Raw genomic sequence first — 16,769 nt, 5'->3', positions numbered from 1 at the left:
TGCGGTACCGACCTCTACCGTTCTCCACCTCCGGCTGTCAAGACCAACACGGTCAGCTCCAAAATTCCGCCTCGTTCGGGCGCCATCTGATAAGCGTGGCTCAAATCCACCAGAGTGACTTACCACACTCACCTATAGTTACTCAGTAAGAAGTCAGCCGGACAGTGGAGAAGAATAAACAAGGTAATTTTATTATTCCACAAACTCCCATATGAGAGGGCCCTGTCCGACCTCACCCCTAAGAGTGCGCCGAGAGGACTGACTCAGCTCATCACAGTAATACATTATATCATGGTACAGCAAAGTAAAACACGCCCATACTGGAAAAGTACTGAACCCCAGAGAGGGAAACAATGGCCTCACACAAGAGGCATCTGCACCTGCAAGAGCAACATTTGGTTATCTCTGCCCAAGTCCGCGGAGCCGGGCCTCGGCGTCTCCAGAGCATGAGAACATTACAGATAAGAAACTTGTTAGTTTCGGCCACAGTTAGCTAAGAAACGAAAAATTGCTGCATTAGGGTTTTTCCTATTCCTACGGGAGGGGGGGTGAGCGAGTGCGACTCGCACACACAGAAGAACATCCAAAATGGTGGCACACAAGCTAAGCTAAGAAAACTGAACATCACCACATGCATAAATTAATAGTACTATAAATAGTAGAAATGCAAAAAGGCACAAGTGAATACGTCATTAGTTAGACACATGATGCTAACTTGCATATGTAAATGACAGTGGGCGGGGAATCAGAAAATGAAACCTATCATATTGCCTTACTAATCTTTAAATAAACCTGTAAAACTGTAGCAAGTGGCTATCGTTCATACTGATAATGTTACAATATAAACTAATTACCAGCACTTCTAAAATTGTTGAGACGGGATCATTCGAGGAGCACCAGAATCTGTATAGAGGCTACATTCATCCTGGTACAAGCCTATGGCGCGCTCTGAATACGTTTATGTGAGACAGATATGCACACCGACACCCGTTGCAAAGTTGTGCATGACAATTTATATCTGTACCCACCTTGATCTAATCTAAGTGTCCTAAATCTTCTTTTACCTAACTTCTAAGTTCCCGTTGGCATTGCAATGGAACCGCATGTGTGTAAAGACACTGATCGCGCCTACTGTGGGCCTCCTACTTCTTAACTATTGTTAGATCGGTGTAGCCCCAGCGATTCCCTAGGCCTTCCCTTTCTTCGTGACTTGGTACTTATACCACTTTCTTAATATATGGTTTTCTTGGCCCCAGGGCCTAACCGTAAATTGAGCAACATAACGTATAATAACTAAGTGTCTTGTTATGTGCTTGCACCTCTGACCTCATAAAGAGTTCAGAGGGGTAGTGATAAAATAAATACAACTACATTTTATATATATCCTGTGTGGTGACCTTTCATTTGGTATTCAAAGGGTTACATGTGGTCCAAAAGCTGGCTTTACACGCCCTCAAGAGTCTTTCAGCCTAAGACTGCTCTGTCCATGCTACCTCTAGGATAGCAGGTCCATAAGGTTGACTTACAACCATCAGCATAAGTGTTGTTTGGACTGGTGGAAGGTGTTCACCAGAATAGTGAACCTCATATACCAGGCCAACTTCTCACAACTGTCCCAGCCAATCAGAATTCAAAGATGAGCAGCGATTTACCTTATATGGACTGTTTAAGACTTGAACTAGACTGGTTGTGATCCATGTTAAAGTTCCAAAACTAATGGGAGGTGGGGAATATGCCTTCAACAGAGGGTGGCAAAGCTTTGCTTGGAGTCTTTTGGTATCGTGGGTGTCCCACAAAGGAAAGTCAAGTTCTAAGAGTTATGAAATGATGAAACCCCATTTAATGTTCAAGTTGAGAGCTCCCTCTGGCAGACTCTTTGTGGCTGTGGTCACTCTGTGCAGCTATCCTTTGAGGTTGTCACTGAAGCCTGGCCTCACGTTGACCTCAACTGAGCTTTTCGAAATTGTATTTAAATATACATGATCTCCTCACTAGATAGGTAAAAGCAAGTTCCATGACATCACTACCTGCCTTATTGCTAGTCAGTGCGTACTTGCTCGACCCATCAATTCCTGTCCATGCCCAGCCACAGATGGTCCTTGTGGGCCAAGGATGGGCCTCATTGTCTGGTCAGACCTCACATGAAGACCTAGAGATGAGTTTTTTGTGTCTTTTACCCATACTTGTGACGATGTCAGGTGAGTCCTTGAGATACTTTTTCTAGGATTCCTGGGGTGGAGTTTCTTTTCTTTCATCTCCTTCCAGTTAAGGGCCTCACCAATTCTCATTTTATAAAGTGCTCTTTTGTAGTTTTTTAGTGCCCATCCAGTGCATTACGTCAGCGCCAGTCACTGAAGACAAGCAAGCATCATGAAAGGCACATTCTAGAATATCTATTGATAATTGCTTGTTGGTAAATACGCGATTGGGTGTTATTTAAGTATGTCTTCGTGTCTATAGTGTTTGGAGACTTCCGGTGTGGTCCGTGCTATCTAGGAAAGTGTGACATCACTCTGGGCTCCACATGAACGAGCAGAGAATTGATGTCTATGATGGGGCAAGGGAGGATGGCATGCATTGTCCCTGGAGTGCCATCGTAGGCCGACCTCATACTCCTGTTATGATAACATCATCAGAGGGAGTTCGGATTTCTATTGCGATATTATAGTACCATGCCTTGCCGCCACACGCCGTCCATCCGGCCCGTCCAGAACAACACGCGCGTGAAGCGCTCTGACGCCGTCAGGAAAAAAAAGACTGCGCTGTATACGACACCTAAATAAGTAAATACATACTCCTTGTAGGCGCTGCGGGACTGCCCGAGGCAAACCAAAAGGCCGTACTGGCGGAGTGAGCGCAGATCATTTCTCGTAAGTCATGGGCGCGGAATAAGCTATGCAGAAAACATGCACATGCCCCCCCAGTGGCCCGTCACAATCATGCGTGGTGTGAGACCTAAGCCATCCCTATATATGAGTGCCCCAGATTAATTTGTAATGCTTCGACCTAGCAGTGCCGCTCATGAAACACGAAGAGGCCCTTTTAAATAAACCCCTCAGTAACTAGCTTCTTAGCAGCACCCAGAGTAAAACTCTGGTCAGCAGGGCTGGCGAGGCACCGCACTGCCAAGATGAGCCCCGGAGCTTCTCCCGCAATGTTGAAGTGTTTGAGGGTCTTTGACTTAATTACTTGGAATACAAATGTGGAACCTCTATGTTGTCAGTCCTGTTGTCAGTCCTGTTGCCAACACTGATTAAAGCTGGTATCTTTACTGCACGCATGGCCGGGCAAGCTCTCTCGCTCCTACCCGCCTCGCGACTACCTGTCCCCACACTCTTTGGCCCATACCTTCAATTTAATTATGCGCGGGGGTGTCGAACTGTGGGCGCTTCCCCAGCCGACTCAGAGCGGTCTCTATCACAGTGTGTTAGTACGATCGGAGTTGTGAGAGTGGGAGGCTTCGGCAGGGCATTGCGGGCGGACACCGGCGGTACATGCCTGACCGCAATCCCTATGGTGCACCGCAAAGTTGCTAAAGGCTGGGGCCCCGTGGCGGAAAGGACAATGATTGATTATACTCGTTGCCAGTCCGGGAATCGAACCCTGTTCTGCCTGCCATCGGAGTGTACTGCCGGGCTCCTAAACCCATGTGCTCCCCACTCATCAATTGCACCACCCGCTTAAACCGGCTCGGTCCACATTAAACACTCAATTGCGACCCACCAACCCGCGAGCGCAATGATAGGCTGGGGGGTCTGGCGTTAAACCGACACCCCCCTCTGCCCGCACCGAAGCAGAGGGCGCTGTTCGCCATCTTGTGGCGACCGGCATGGCGAGCTAGCCGGGCACTCCCCCAGCGATAATCCCGAATAAAGAGTTAATAGCAATCAGTAATTGGCCATATATTACCCATGCTGTGAAACTGACCAGAGGTGGCAGTCAGTCCACACTGGATGATCTACATTTGACATTTTGGCATGCCTTGGTCCTACTCCCACACCTTGTGAGGAGGCTAAGAACCTGGGAGTATGGGTTAACCCCACTCTCTCCTGTGAGGGCCATATAAGGCGTCTTGTGGGCAAGTGTTTCGGGGTACTGAAGACCCTAAACAAAACTTTAGACCTGCTACCCCTAGAGGCCAGAAGGACGTTGACGCAGGCGCTGGTGACCTCTCGGTTGGACTATGGAAACATTCTGTTCCTTGGGTCCACCGAGGGTAGCCTTGGTCGCCTGCAAGTCATCCAGAATACCGCCGCCAGACTGGTGTTAAGGAGACCTAGGAGAGCAAATTCTCAGCAGGCACTGGATGCGCTTCACTGGTTGCCAGTGAAGAAACGCGTGCTGTTCAAATGCCTCCTCTTCTGTCACCGTATTGTCTGGGGCAGGTCGCCCGCCTATCTTAGGGACTTAGTCAGCCGCTACGAACCACCAAGGGCCCTCCGCTCGGAGGGCATTGGGCTGTTGACAGTCCCTAGGGTAAGGAAGGCCAGAATGGGCGGACGATCTTTTTCGCTCCAAGCTGCTCAGCACTGGAACAAACTTCCTCCTGCCCTGAGACTGGAGAGCAGTGAGACGGTGTTTCGGGCTAGGCTTAAAACTCTACTCTATACCTTGTAGGGGTAGTGGGTGGTTGTGAGTAGCCCCATTCAGCGCGGGGACACGCCGTGATGGCGTTACTGTGCGCTTTATAAGCTCTTTATTATTATTTATTATTATTATTTGGGCCCGCCAAACGCTGGATTTTTTCATAAGAAATCTGGACGTTTACCTGTCAGCTAACATCATATTTGAGCAAGAGATACTTCAGAAGGAAATAAAAGAACAATTTGGTAAGGAGAATCGAACCCGTGAACACAGGGTTATGAGCGCCTTAATCTAACCACTGAGCTAACGACTTGATGTTCAGGATTTACCCGTCCGTCCTAACTAGGTTTGGAGTTAGGATCTTTCTACATACTTATGTGCCGCGTAACCGTGCGTCATAGCATTTTCTAATACCGGTGTATCCCTTTACTAGGTTTCCGCGGAGCCCCGTGCCCTCGGCAAGTTTGTACAACGATTTTGTTTCCCTTTATCAACCCCGCAGCCTGTTTTCTTACATAATGACCCCCAGCGCGCCACAGGCGATTGTCTCGTTTTTATGGAAGCCTGGGACGGCCCCATTGTTTCCCACATTTTGCTCAAAGAACGAATATGAATGCCCGTGCAAGGAATTGGCCCAAGCGTCGGGAACGCCTGCTGTCCCGAACAATTCCACCGTGGGTGACTCCTCGCCATATCCCCACGCTCTCTCTGCCTGCTCACATCCCTACTCCCAAGATGGCCACTATCAATGCAATCCCCCCCTGCGCGATGGCACGACCGAACCTTTCCCGGGCCTCAACCTCACCGTAGGCTATGCCACGGAGCCCCGTACCAATCGGGATTCGCCCAAGGACGGGGCCCAGGGAGGAGAGGAGGGCACGCTTACCTCGATCTGGAAATTACTTGACGCTGCGTTGGCCCAGGGCCGGACCTCGTTCCTGACGATGCTCCACGCCACGACGAGGGGAGATGAGATGACAAAAGGGGGGGGAATCTAGGGACCTGGCTGGGAGGGGGGACCTGCACCGCCGATGCAGCTGGAGGGCCTGGTGGCAGCAAAGTATGCAACCTGGCGAGAGAGGGGGCAGCAGGCAAAGAGGGCGCGTGTGAGGAGAGGCCTCCCCTATATACCTGAAACCCCGCCCCTCTCCCCTGTCCCTCACACCGCCCACCCCCCCGGATGCGTTGGCTGCTGCGTCCTCGAGAAACTAAGGGGTCCCCTGCAGGGACCACGGGCATCCTGGAGATGCGGCCCTCGATGCCCCGAGTCTACATTGGACTCGGGTGAGCCTGAGGACGAGGCCCGGAGCGAACGCGGCAGTGCCGTCTGCGGTTGCCAGCTGCGCTTGCCGGCGGACACCGCGGATGACTTCAGGAGGGCTGTCAGCTCTATTGCTTCCGCGGCACCTACAAACATGGAGAGAGACGCTGCTTGCTTGGGACTGGGATGCGGCTGCTCCTGGGCCTAAAGCTGACTGCGCGGCTTCATGTAGCCATTAAATAACTTGCATGGCTTCCATTAACCGGCCCGCTCAGCTTATGCCCACACTGGGACTCCATGGCTTATCTGATTTTATAGCAAGGCCGAAGGCCAATATTATGCATAATACCTTTTTTGCTCCCAAACACAGCAGCAACAAATACTAGAATTTAGAATACGAATAACTTCTAGAACTTTGAACATGCATTTACTGAATCTTTTGTTGCTGCTCAGACACAGATAAGTCACAACTTTTTTTGGTTAACAAAAGTTTGAAGAATGAATGTTTAAGAAGGATTTTGTATTTATGTTTATATGGGGAATGTCATTAATAGACTTTTAAAAAGGGTTTAAAGGAAGTTTGTTTATTTAAAGGAAATTGAAATGTTTGTGAAATATTTGGCACTTGAAATACTTAAACGTATAAATTTAGGTTAGCGATCACCTAATCCTTGTAAGAATGACTTGTGAGCTTGTTGTAATGGGGGTTAAAGGACTTTTTTTGTGGCTTTACGATATTGATAGGCTTACTGTTATTATTATTTTTATTATTATTTGTATAAGTCGCACGAATCATCCCCAGAGGGATCTCTCGGACCCCGTGACGCAGACAACGCTGTACAGAGTCAGTACACTCAAAATAGCCATGTTTTTAGTTTCTTCTTAAAGGTTGTGAATGTGGGACACATCCGGAGGTCTTCTGTTAGTGCATTACAGTACCTGGGTGCAACATGAGAAAAAGCAAGTCCCCCCATCCTAGCCTTTTTGATTCTAGGGATTTGGAGAAGCTTATGGCCACTAGATCTTAGCTGACGGATTGGGGTGTACCAAATTAGTTTTCTCCTTAGATATCCTGGTCCCAGGCCGACCAGAACTTTATAGACCAGACAATTGGGTTCAAAGACTGCTCTTTTTCTCATTGGTAACCAGTGCAGCTCATTCAATAAGAGGACCGAGGGGGTGCGAAGAGGTTTATTGAGAGCTAGGCGAGCCGCCGTATTTTGTACGACTTGCATTTTGGAAAATAAGTCTTCCCTCATCCCTACCAGCAGGACATTTCCATAGTCAAGCCTGTTGACTAGAAGTGCCTGTAACAGAACCTTTATGGAAGAGAGTGGGATCCAGGGGAAAATTTTCTTTAGCAAGCGGATTAGTCCAAAACATTTACCAGCTAGAATTTTCACATGCTCATCCATAGATAGTTTGGAGTCAATTAGCACACCCAGATTTTTTACCCAGTTTTTAGGGCAAGGAGCTTCTCCCAGTTCCTCTGGCCACCAATCCTTGGTCCATATCTGCTCGACTTTCCCGAACAGTAGGATCTCTGTTTTATTTGAGTTCAATTGCAGAAAGTTTTGTTTCATCCATTCTGCAATTTTTGTCATGCATAACTTAAATCTGTCCCTAGTTCCTCCTGGGTCCTTCTCCATCGGAACAATGATCTGCGTGTCGTCGGCGTAAGAGATGGTATAAAACCTGCATGATTTAATAACGGAGGCCAAGGACGACACGTATATGTTGAAAAGTGTGGGACTTCTCGTGGAGAAGTGTGGCTCAGTGGTTAGAGGCGGCAGACCCGGAAGCTGGGATCGACTGTGGACCAGGGTTCGATTCCCCACCTCAGCGGGTCTCGGGCTCAAAATTCCACGGCCTCGACAATTCTCGCTCCGTTGCCTACTCGACTCACGGGGTCTCACTCTGCAACTCTGGGCAATAGCTTGCTTAATCTCCACGTCGGCCCCTCGCGGCGGGATGCCTGGCTTTCACCCTGTGGATACCCTGCCGGGGCCTCTCACGGGGGAATACCAGGACGGGTTCCCTAAGCAAGTGCCAGGATGCCCTTTGGGTGACAGGTTGCGCTATATAAATACACCTACATTTACTTAATACAGAGCCCTGAGGAACTCCCTTGTCTGCAATTGTGGTCCTAGACACGAAAGTGTCCAGTTGTACACATTGAGATCTTTCAGAGAGAAAGCTCTGCATCCAGTCCAACGCCTTCCCCATGACACCAATCTCCAGCAGTTTCTCTAATAGGATCCTGTGAGAGATGGTGTCAAAAGCCGCCGATAGATCCAAAAGGACCAGCATAGTGGGGGTCCCTTCGTCCAACGACAGCCTGATTGTATTTGACACCTCAGTAAGTGCCGACTCCGTGCTGAAACCAGCACGGAAGCCCGACTGAGAGGGGTCAGGAAAGTTATGCTGTTCCAGATAGTCTGAAACTTTATGATTCACCATAGACTCCATGATTTTTTAGCATAAAGGCAAAAGAGAAATGGGCCTGTTATAATTTGGCAGTTGAATCGGGGAGCGTGGGTCGTGAGGCACTGAGATGCAAAGGCATTGCTCGCGCTTTCTTCTCTATGACGAGAGAAGGTAGTTAGCTTGAGCGCGTTCCGACATAACGTGCTGTAATTGAGTCTAATTTTGTCACAGTAAGGACGCCGTACGCACGCAACGCGCAGCGGCCATTTTGTTTAGTTGGGAAGGTGCATTAGAAGTAATGGATTTTTTGTCTGCCATATTTTGGGGTTAGCACAGAGTCTGTCAGAACGCAAGTCAGTTTCTGTCAGACTTTAGTCAACAGTTCAGGTGCAGGTCGAGTTTGATTACGTTAGGAGAGAGGTTTGGCAGTTTTACTATAAGAGGACAGTTTGTGATATGTTGTCAGTGTTTGGTGAATAAAAATGTTCAATTTAAAGGAAGCTTTAGGCTGAACTGTGGTCAGATTGTTTAGGTGATTTTTTGGTTGAAAGTAAATTGGAAAGGTTTTGAATAGGAGGTACAATTTTATTGTGTTGATAAAATGGAAAGTACAGAAGGAAGTTTTGAGGAAAGAATGAAGAGCTACATGGAAAAAAATGTTTGGAGAGATTATCTGTGTCTCTCGACAAAAAAATAGAAAATAGTTTAGAAAAAACAATGCAAAGAAGACAAAGATCTGGCAAAGCTGAGAACTTCTGGACCACTGAAGAGATGGAAGTGGTTGCAGGGGGACTAGCCAGGGGAAGAAAAAACTCAGAAGATAAAGCATGTTGAAACAGTAAGGAAGGGGAAAGAACAGAAGGTTTATAAACGCAAAAGAGAGCACTATAAAGGCGCATAAAGTAAAACACACAGCGGTGGCTTGTGATTCTAGCTCCTCTAGTGGTGATGTTGAACTTACATGTAGCTCAAGTATAGAAGAGTCGGATGTGGAGGAGGTTCCACTTAAGAGGAGAAAGGTGAAGGAGAGAGAGTTTAAAATAGAGGAAAATGACTTTGTAGATCCACAAGGGGAAGAGATGTTTGATCCTCTTCTGATACAACATCCACTCTCTCCGCAATGGGCTCCTGAGGAGCATGTAGCCAAATATGTGAGGTATTGGATTAGAAGGGAAATACCAAAGGATGTGAGGACTAGGATGAGGAGCGAATGTCCTAGGCCAAGTCTGGAAAGTAAGGTCGCTTAATCCTGAGCTAGACCAGAAAATGTTGGCATTTATAAACAAACAGGTAAAGACTCTAGAAGAGATCTTGAAAAAGGATTAAAGGGATGCCAGGATAGACTTCTGTATGTATTGGGGCCCCGAATTTTTTGACACGTGTGAGGAGCCGCATTCCAATAATACGGGACTTGCTGTGGTAGAAATGCGTCAATGGGTCCAGAGGGCTATATGCAGTTGGCAGATCTTGCTAGTAAGGAGCTAGGGGAACGTAGTGATGGATTACTTTTTGGTGACGAATTTGTAAAAGATATTTCCAGATATGTGGGTACTTTTAGCTCACTAGAGAAGGCGCAAAAAGATATGAGGAGAGTTTTTGGCGTGGCAGGGCAAATGCCAGGTCGATTTCCCGGCCGTGGGCAAGGTGTTTCTAGAGGAAACTTTGGAAGAGGTTTCAGACCCTATGGAATCGGTTTTGGTTCAAACTTCAACAGTTTGAGATGGGGGCAGGGAAGTTTTTTCCCACAAAGGCAATGAAGCAGAGCAAGACCATGCGATCGGAGAGGCGGTCAAGGGGTGCCTCAGGTAAGCTGTTTTCAAGACCCTATTTCTATCCAAATAAAGTTGGGCGGCAGACTAGCCCATTTTGTTTCGAGATTGAGAGAAATTACACAGGATCCCTGGGTTTTGGAAACGGTGTCAGGTTACAAAATAGATTTCTTGCAGACTGCAGTGCAAGAGAGGCCTCCAAATATTCTGAGGTTCTCAGAGGAGATGAAGGACATGGTAAAGAAAGAAATAGAGGCATTGGAGGCAAAAGGGGCAATAGAACTGGCAAGAAAGGGAAAGGAGGTTTCATAAGCAATGTATTTTTAATGGAGAAGAAGGAAAAAGGTATGCGGCCGGTAATCAATCTGAGAGAGTTGAACGATTTGGTTTCTTACAATCACTTCAAGATGGAGGGCATCCATATGTTGAGGGATCTGTTAAGGAAAGGGGATTGGTTGACAAGGTTGGATTTGAAGAGCAAAGAGATTATCTAAAGTTCAGGTGGAAAGGAAGGTTTTGGAGGTTCAAGAGTCTCCCATTTGGGTTGACTTCAGCCCCATGGTGCTTTACAAAAGTGATGAGGCCAGTGGCAGCTTGGTTGAGGTCAAGGGGAATATGTAATATTGTCTATCTGGACGATGTGTTAATCATGGCGGAAGAGAAGAAATTAGCAAGGGAACAAACAGAGTTTGCTGTGAGGATTCTGGAGGATCTAGGTTTTGTGGTGAACAAAGTGAAATCATGTGTGGAGCCTCAGAGGAGATGCAGTTTTTATATTTTCAGATTCAGACGTTGGAATGTGTGTTTAAGTTGCCTATGGAGAAGGTGAGGATAATCAGGAAGGAGGTGAAAAGAGTGAGGAATGCAAAATGGATTACATTGAGGCAATTAGCTCGGTTACTGGGTCAGTTATCTGCGTCGATTCAGGCGATCTTTCCAGCTCCTCTTCATTACAGATCATTGCAGAGGTTGAAGGGTTATCATTTGAGAAGAGGGGCGAAGTATTAACAGAAGGTGATGTTGAATCAGGAATCAAAGGAAGAGTTGAATTGGTGGTTGATGAGTCTGGAAGCCTGGAATGGAAGGGTGATCTTTGGGGAGGTGCCAGAAATAGAAATAGAATCGGATGCATGTTTGCACGAATGGGGAGCACGGTGTGGCATGGTGTCAACATGGGGACAATGGTCTAAGGAGGAGAGAGTGATGCATATAAATTGCCTGGAGCTTCTGTAGGGATCATTTGCAGTAAAGAGTTTCCTGAGGGATCAAGTGAAATGTTGTGTCCTGTTGAAAATGGGCAACTTGTCAACAGTGAGAAATGTGAACAAGTTGGGAGGCCCGAGATCGAGGGGTTTAGCGGATTTGGCAAAGGAATTTTGGAAGTTTTGCTTAGAGAAGGATATTATGGTTCAGGCTCAGTATATTCTGGGGTTGAGCAACGTAGAAGGGGATTAGTATTCAAGGTATCTCAAGGACGTGAGCAACTGAAGATTAAACAGAGAAGTTTTTATGAGGTTACAGCAGAGATGGAGTCCACTGCGAGTGGATCTCTTTACCGACAGACTGAATTGTCAGCTGAAGGATTTTTACAGTTGGATACCAGATCCAGAGGCGATGGGGATCAATGCTTTTCTTCAGGATTGGAAAATAGGAAGAAATTATGCTTTTCCTCCATTCTTGTTGATTCTGAGGGTGTTGATGAAAGTCAGGAGGGAGAAGGCAGAGTTAGTCATGATAACGCCTTTCTGGAGAGCTCAGGTGTGGTTTCCGGATATGATGAGTCTGGTAGTGGAGGATCCAGTGTTGTTGCCGAGTTTAAGAGAGATAATTCTGGATCCGGAGGGAAATGTTCACAAATTGGTTGTGTCAGGTCAGTTAAGGTTGGTGGCATGGCTGATTTCAGGAAAGTATAGCAGGTGCATGAACTATCAAAAGAGGCTGAGGATCTTATCGCGGAATCATGGTCTAAGGGAACAACCAAGGTTTATAGATCAGTTTGGAGAAGATGGTCTGGTTGGTGTGTTGAGAGGAATTTGGATTTCGTATCAGCACCTTTAGTGGGGGTGGTAAATTATTTATGGGAACAGTAAAAGAGTGGTTTGGCTTGCAATACTGTTAACATAAGCAGATCTGCAATTTCAGCTGGTCATGTTTTGGTTAGTGGTCTGCCAGTGGGGCAACATGTGTTGGTTAAAAGATTGATTAAGAGTGTTAGAGTGGCTCTGCCTCCAAAGGCTAAGTATGGTGTGCTTTGGGATGTCTCAGTGGTTCTGAAGGAATTGGATAGTTGGGGTGTTAATTCGTCTTTGGAGCTTAAATGTTTGTCATGGAGTTTGGCTATGCTTCTCTGCTTGGTTTCTTTAAGAATAGTTTCTGATATTAGGGCTTTCGAGGTGGATTCAAGGTGTGATCAGCCTGAGGGTGTGTGCTTTGAGTTAAGGAAAAGGACAAAGACTATGTCTAAGACAATTTTTTATCGTCTTTTAGAGGGGCATGATAATTTGTGTGTGGTTCGTTGTTTTAGAGAATATGAAAAAAGGACTGTTGGTTTGAGGCAAGGAAGTTGTTCTCAACTTTTGATTTCTTATAGGAAGCCTTTTAGGGCTATGTCAACTCCTACGCTGGCAAGGTGGGTGAGAGAGGTTATGTCAAAGGCAGGTGTGGATGTGAGTGCTTTTGGGGCACATTCTGTTAGAGGGGCTGTGGCTAGCAAAGCTTTTATGAGAGGTTTTAGTTTAAGTGGGATTATGAAAGTAGCAGATTGGTCTAATGACTCAACGTTTAAGAGGTTCTATTTTAAACCTGTGGAAAATGTGTTGGATAGAGTTTTGGATGAACTTCATGCATAATATTGGCCTCCGGGCCTTGCTATTAAATGCAGCTTTTCCACAGTTTCAATGGGTAGAAAATCATGTTTTTATTAAAGGCACGGAGGCTAATATTATCCCTCCTCTGTTCCCGTCCTGTTTATTAATTGTTTGTTTTTACTATGCAGGATAAAGAAGAAGAGTCGTTAGTTTGGAGCAGTTTCTGGAAGATTCATAATCACTTGGAGTTTGAGTGATGGATCTTTGTTTTTATTTGGACTCTGTTTTTTTCGCAGCACCTAAAAGAAGAAGATGGCTGCCCTTTCTGTCAGTATATGCATGTTCAACGTTCTATAAGTTATTTGTATTCTAATTTCTAGTATTTGTTGCTGCTGTGTTTGGGAGCAATAAAGGCATTATGCATAATATTAAGCTCCATGCCTTTAATAAAATCATGATTTTCTACCCATTATAACTGTGGAAAATCTGCATTTTCTCGGCAGCATCACGCGCTAACAGCCAGGTCTTCCACTTGCACCCACCCTACCCCCCAACACCACGAGGAGCAACCGAACATCAGCTGCATCACAGTGCCACAACAGCCCGTGCTCCTCTGATGATTTGGAGCCCGTTGTCCCCGACAGGACACTGCTGACCCAAGGCTGTACGCAGTCTGTGGGGCCCCTTTGGCCAGATATTTACCGCGATCTTTCTGCGCGGGTCGCGAAGGCTACCCCTCCTGTCTTAGAGAAGTGCTTACGCTTGGGGAGGCTACAATGGGCCGCACCTACCCAAAACAGTGCCAGCTTAGTTTTTAGGGGGAAGACCCCTAGGAGAGAGGAGACGGAGAGTGCCCCGGCAAGGACTCACATCAACTTGAAGGCACCGCCGCCATTTATGGCCGGACTCTGGGAGGCTTCCAATCAAATGACACACGATTGGACACACTCAATAACCGTTTGGACAACATCCATAGCCGCCTAGAGTCGCACGACACTCGAATTAGTGGTGCAGAAAAGATACATTTCCGATTTAGAAGACTCACAGCCCTCTCTTCAGAAGCGCTTGGAACAATCAGAGTCCCTACTTAAGCAGCTAGCAGCAAAAGCTGAAGATTTGGAGGCGGGCGCTCGCCGAAGTAATATTTGTGTTGCAGAAATTGCTTAGTCCACAAATACAGGCCCAATGGCTAAATATGTGGAGACTGTACTGGTGGATTTGTTAGGCAGAGAATCTTTCTCAACATCGTTGAATGTGCTCAACAGTCTCTGGGGCCTTGCCGGTCGCCCGGAACCCCTTTGAGGGTAATAATCGCCAAACTAATGAACTATAGTGACCAAGATGTTGCACTTCGATTGTCCAGGGAGAAAGGCACTCTTAAACATCAGGGCTCCACTATATCCCTCTTCCCGGATTACACACCATTAGTCCAAGAGGCACGACGTAAATATGTGAATGTGAAACGCACCCTCCAAAAAGCTGATATCGAGTACGCCATGCTTTATCCTGCCAGGCTTCGTATACAAATAGATGGTAACGCACACATTTTTGACTCTCCTGAAGTCGCAGATAAATTCAGGAAACAACACAAGTCCTCTGCGGCATCACAGCGCTGGGATGGCGATTCTGGCCCTGGTCCCTGATTTCCTGCTGCATTACACCCCGGCATTTTGTGCCTACATCACTTATTGGACACCACTATTTGCCAGAAAGGCAAATGTTTCTGCTCTGGTCTAAGCCGAGTACCTAATATTGTCCGCATGCCAAGGAACTGGTGACGCAGCAGTATTGCTGGCACAGCAGATCTATTTGGTACTCTGCTGGGACATACATTGAACTGGTGGATCATACTGATACCAATACTCCTCCATTCTGATGGCTCCAATGGAGCGTTGCCAGGCCCTACAAGATGATTTCCTACCTCTCCCCTTCTTTTTTCCTTCCCTGCTCCCCTTTGTTCCCAGTTGATTGTTCCTATGTCTGGACTCACTGGGTGCCTTGTTATTGTGTATCCAATGGGGTTGGAGGGTGGTGGGGGTTTTTGGGGGGTTTCTTTCTTAGAACAGGTTGGATTTGTTTATTGTTGGGTTGGAGCACCTTATCTACTTGCAGTGATTTCTGTTAATATTGTTGATCTTGGATTCACAATGCTGTTACTACTGATAGGGTGTTGACTGTGACCTGTGATAATAACTCGCCTGGAATGTTAAAAGGCTGATAAACCCCCAAAAAAGCAGACAAGTATTAACATACCTCGCCAGGCACTCTATACAGATTGCATTTCTGCAGGAGACTAATTATGCTCCTCTCCTTTCACACAGGTTTGCGTCCACCTGGGGAGAGAACCGCTTTTTCTTCTGTTACAGCTCGTACTCACATGGGGTATGCATTTTAGTACACCAAAACCTCCTTTTCCGAATCACAGATTTGGTGGAGGACCCAGAGGGTTGATATGTTACTGTGAAGGGAATGCTGGGGAGGTGGGGGGGGAACTGTATTGCTCGTTAACATATATGCACCTAACATTGACTTGCTTGATTTTTTTCCCACAATAGCAGCTGGCATCGATAGATTAGGCACTGACATCATACTGACGGGGGGCGACTTTAACCTCATGCTGAATCCTTCCACCAACAGCACCGGACCGGGACGTATCACTAAACCCCACTCCACTCAGGGTCTTCTAAATCTCCTGCAGGCCTCACTGCTAGCAGACCCCTGGCACACACATTACTTAGGAACCAGTACATACTCTTTATATTCCGCCCACATAATTCCTGGTACCGCAATTACTATTAGAAGTTCGCAGTATTGAATATTTACCCCACACGCTATCGAACATTCACCGGCCCTCCTTGGTTTAGACTTTACTTCCCAAACAACAACCAATATGAAGGTTCCCTTCATCTGCCCTCTGGACCCAGTATTCCATGGTGAGGTCGGTGATGCCATTAGAGAATATTTCAATTTAAACGAAGGCACAGTAGCTTCACAGCTTACCCTTTTGGATGCCTTTAAGGCGGTGGTGCGGGGAGTGAGTATCTCAAAACAGGCTCGGTTGCTCTGTTCCATTCGGGAGGAACTGCGTAAAATAGAGCAGAAATTAAAAGATGCCAATAAGAAGATACCCATGGACCCCTCATCTGACTCTTTCCGCACTTGTGCGGCATTGATGTTGGAATTGACTGATGCAGCTGCCAGAGAGGTGAAATATCTAGGCAAATATGCCATGGCACGCATTTACGGCGAAGGCGAGAGGCCTGGCAAGACACTTGCACAGGCTTCTACGTCCGCAATACCAATCGACGTACATTACACAATTAGACACAGACGCTGGGGACTCCTTGACGACCACCACTGCCATTTCGGATGCTTTACTAGCCTATTATACAGTCAGTCAAGAGGTCTTTATTCGATTCACATCATAAAAGACAAATACATATATATTTTAAAAAAACAATTCATTTTACATATAAGATAATAAATACATTACATTTAAAAGCAAGTTAAAAAAAGTATTACATTTTTAGACATTGATGAACGAGAAGACCCCCTGCTACATAAAAACAGTGCTACTTTAAACAAATAGTCATAAAAACTATACAATAAAAACATCATTTGCCAAGGTTACAGGTTCGGATTGACCACGCCCAACTCACAAATTTTGCTACACCAATAGCGATGGAGGGGGAAGTATCAGTTTTGAGTATCCTAAACGCTGCAAGAGCAGATCTGGTGCCTTGTAACCGACAGAATGGTAAAAGCCAAACTTTCCTGGGTAACAAATACATAGGGCAGCAGAAAAAAAGATGTTCAATATTTTCCACTGCTGTTACACAGAAGGGACACTTATCACTACCACCAGTAGTCCAAGAGTGCGTAAGCCCCCGCACAGGTAACGAGCCTACTCGTAGTTGGTGG

This window comes from Lissotriton vulgaris, chromosome 7, assembly GCF_964263255.1.
Source record: "Lissotriton vulgaris chromosome 7, aLisVul1.2, whole genome shotgun sequence".
Lineage (NCBI taxonomy): Eukaryota > Metazoa > Chordata > Amphibia > Caudata > Salamandridae > Lissotriton > Lissotriton vulgaris.
This window is presented reverse-complemented; position numbering follows the sequence as displayed.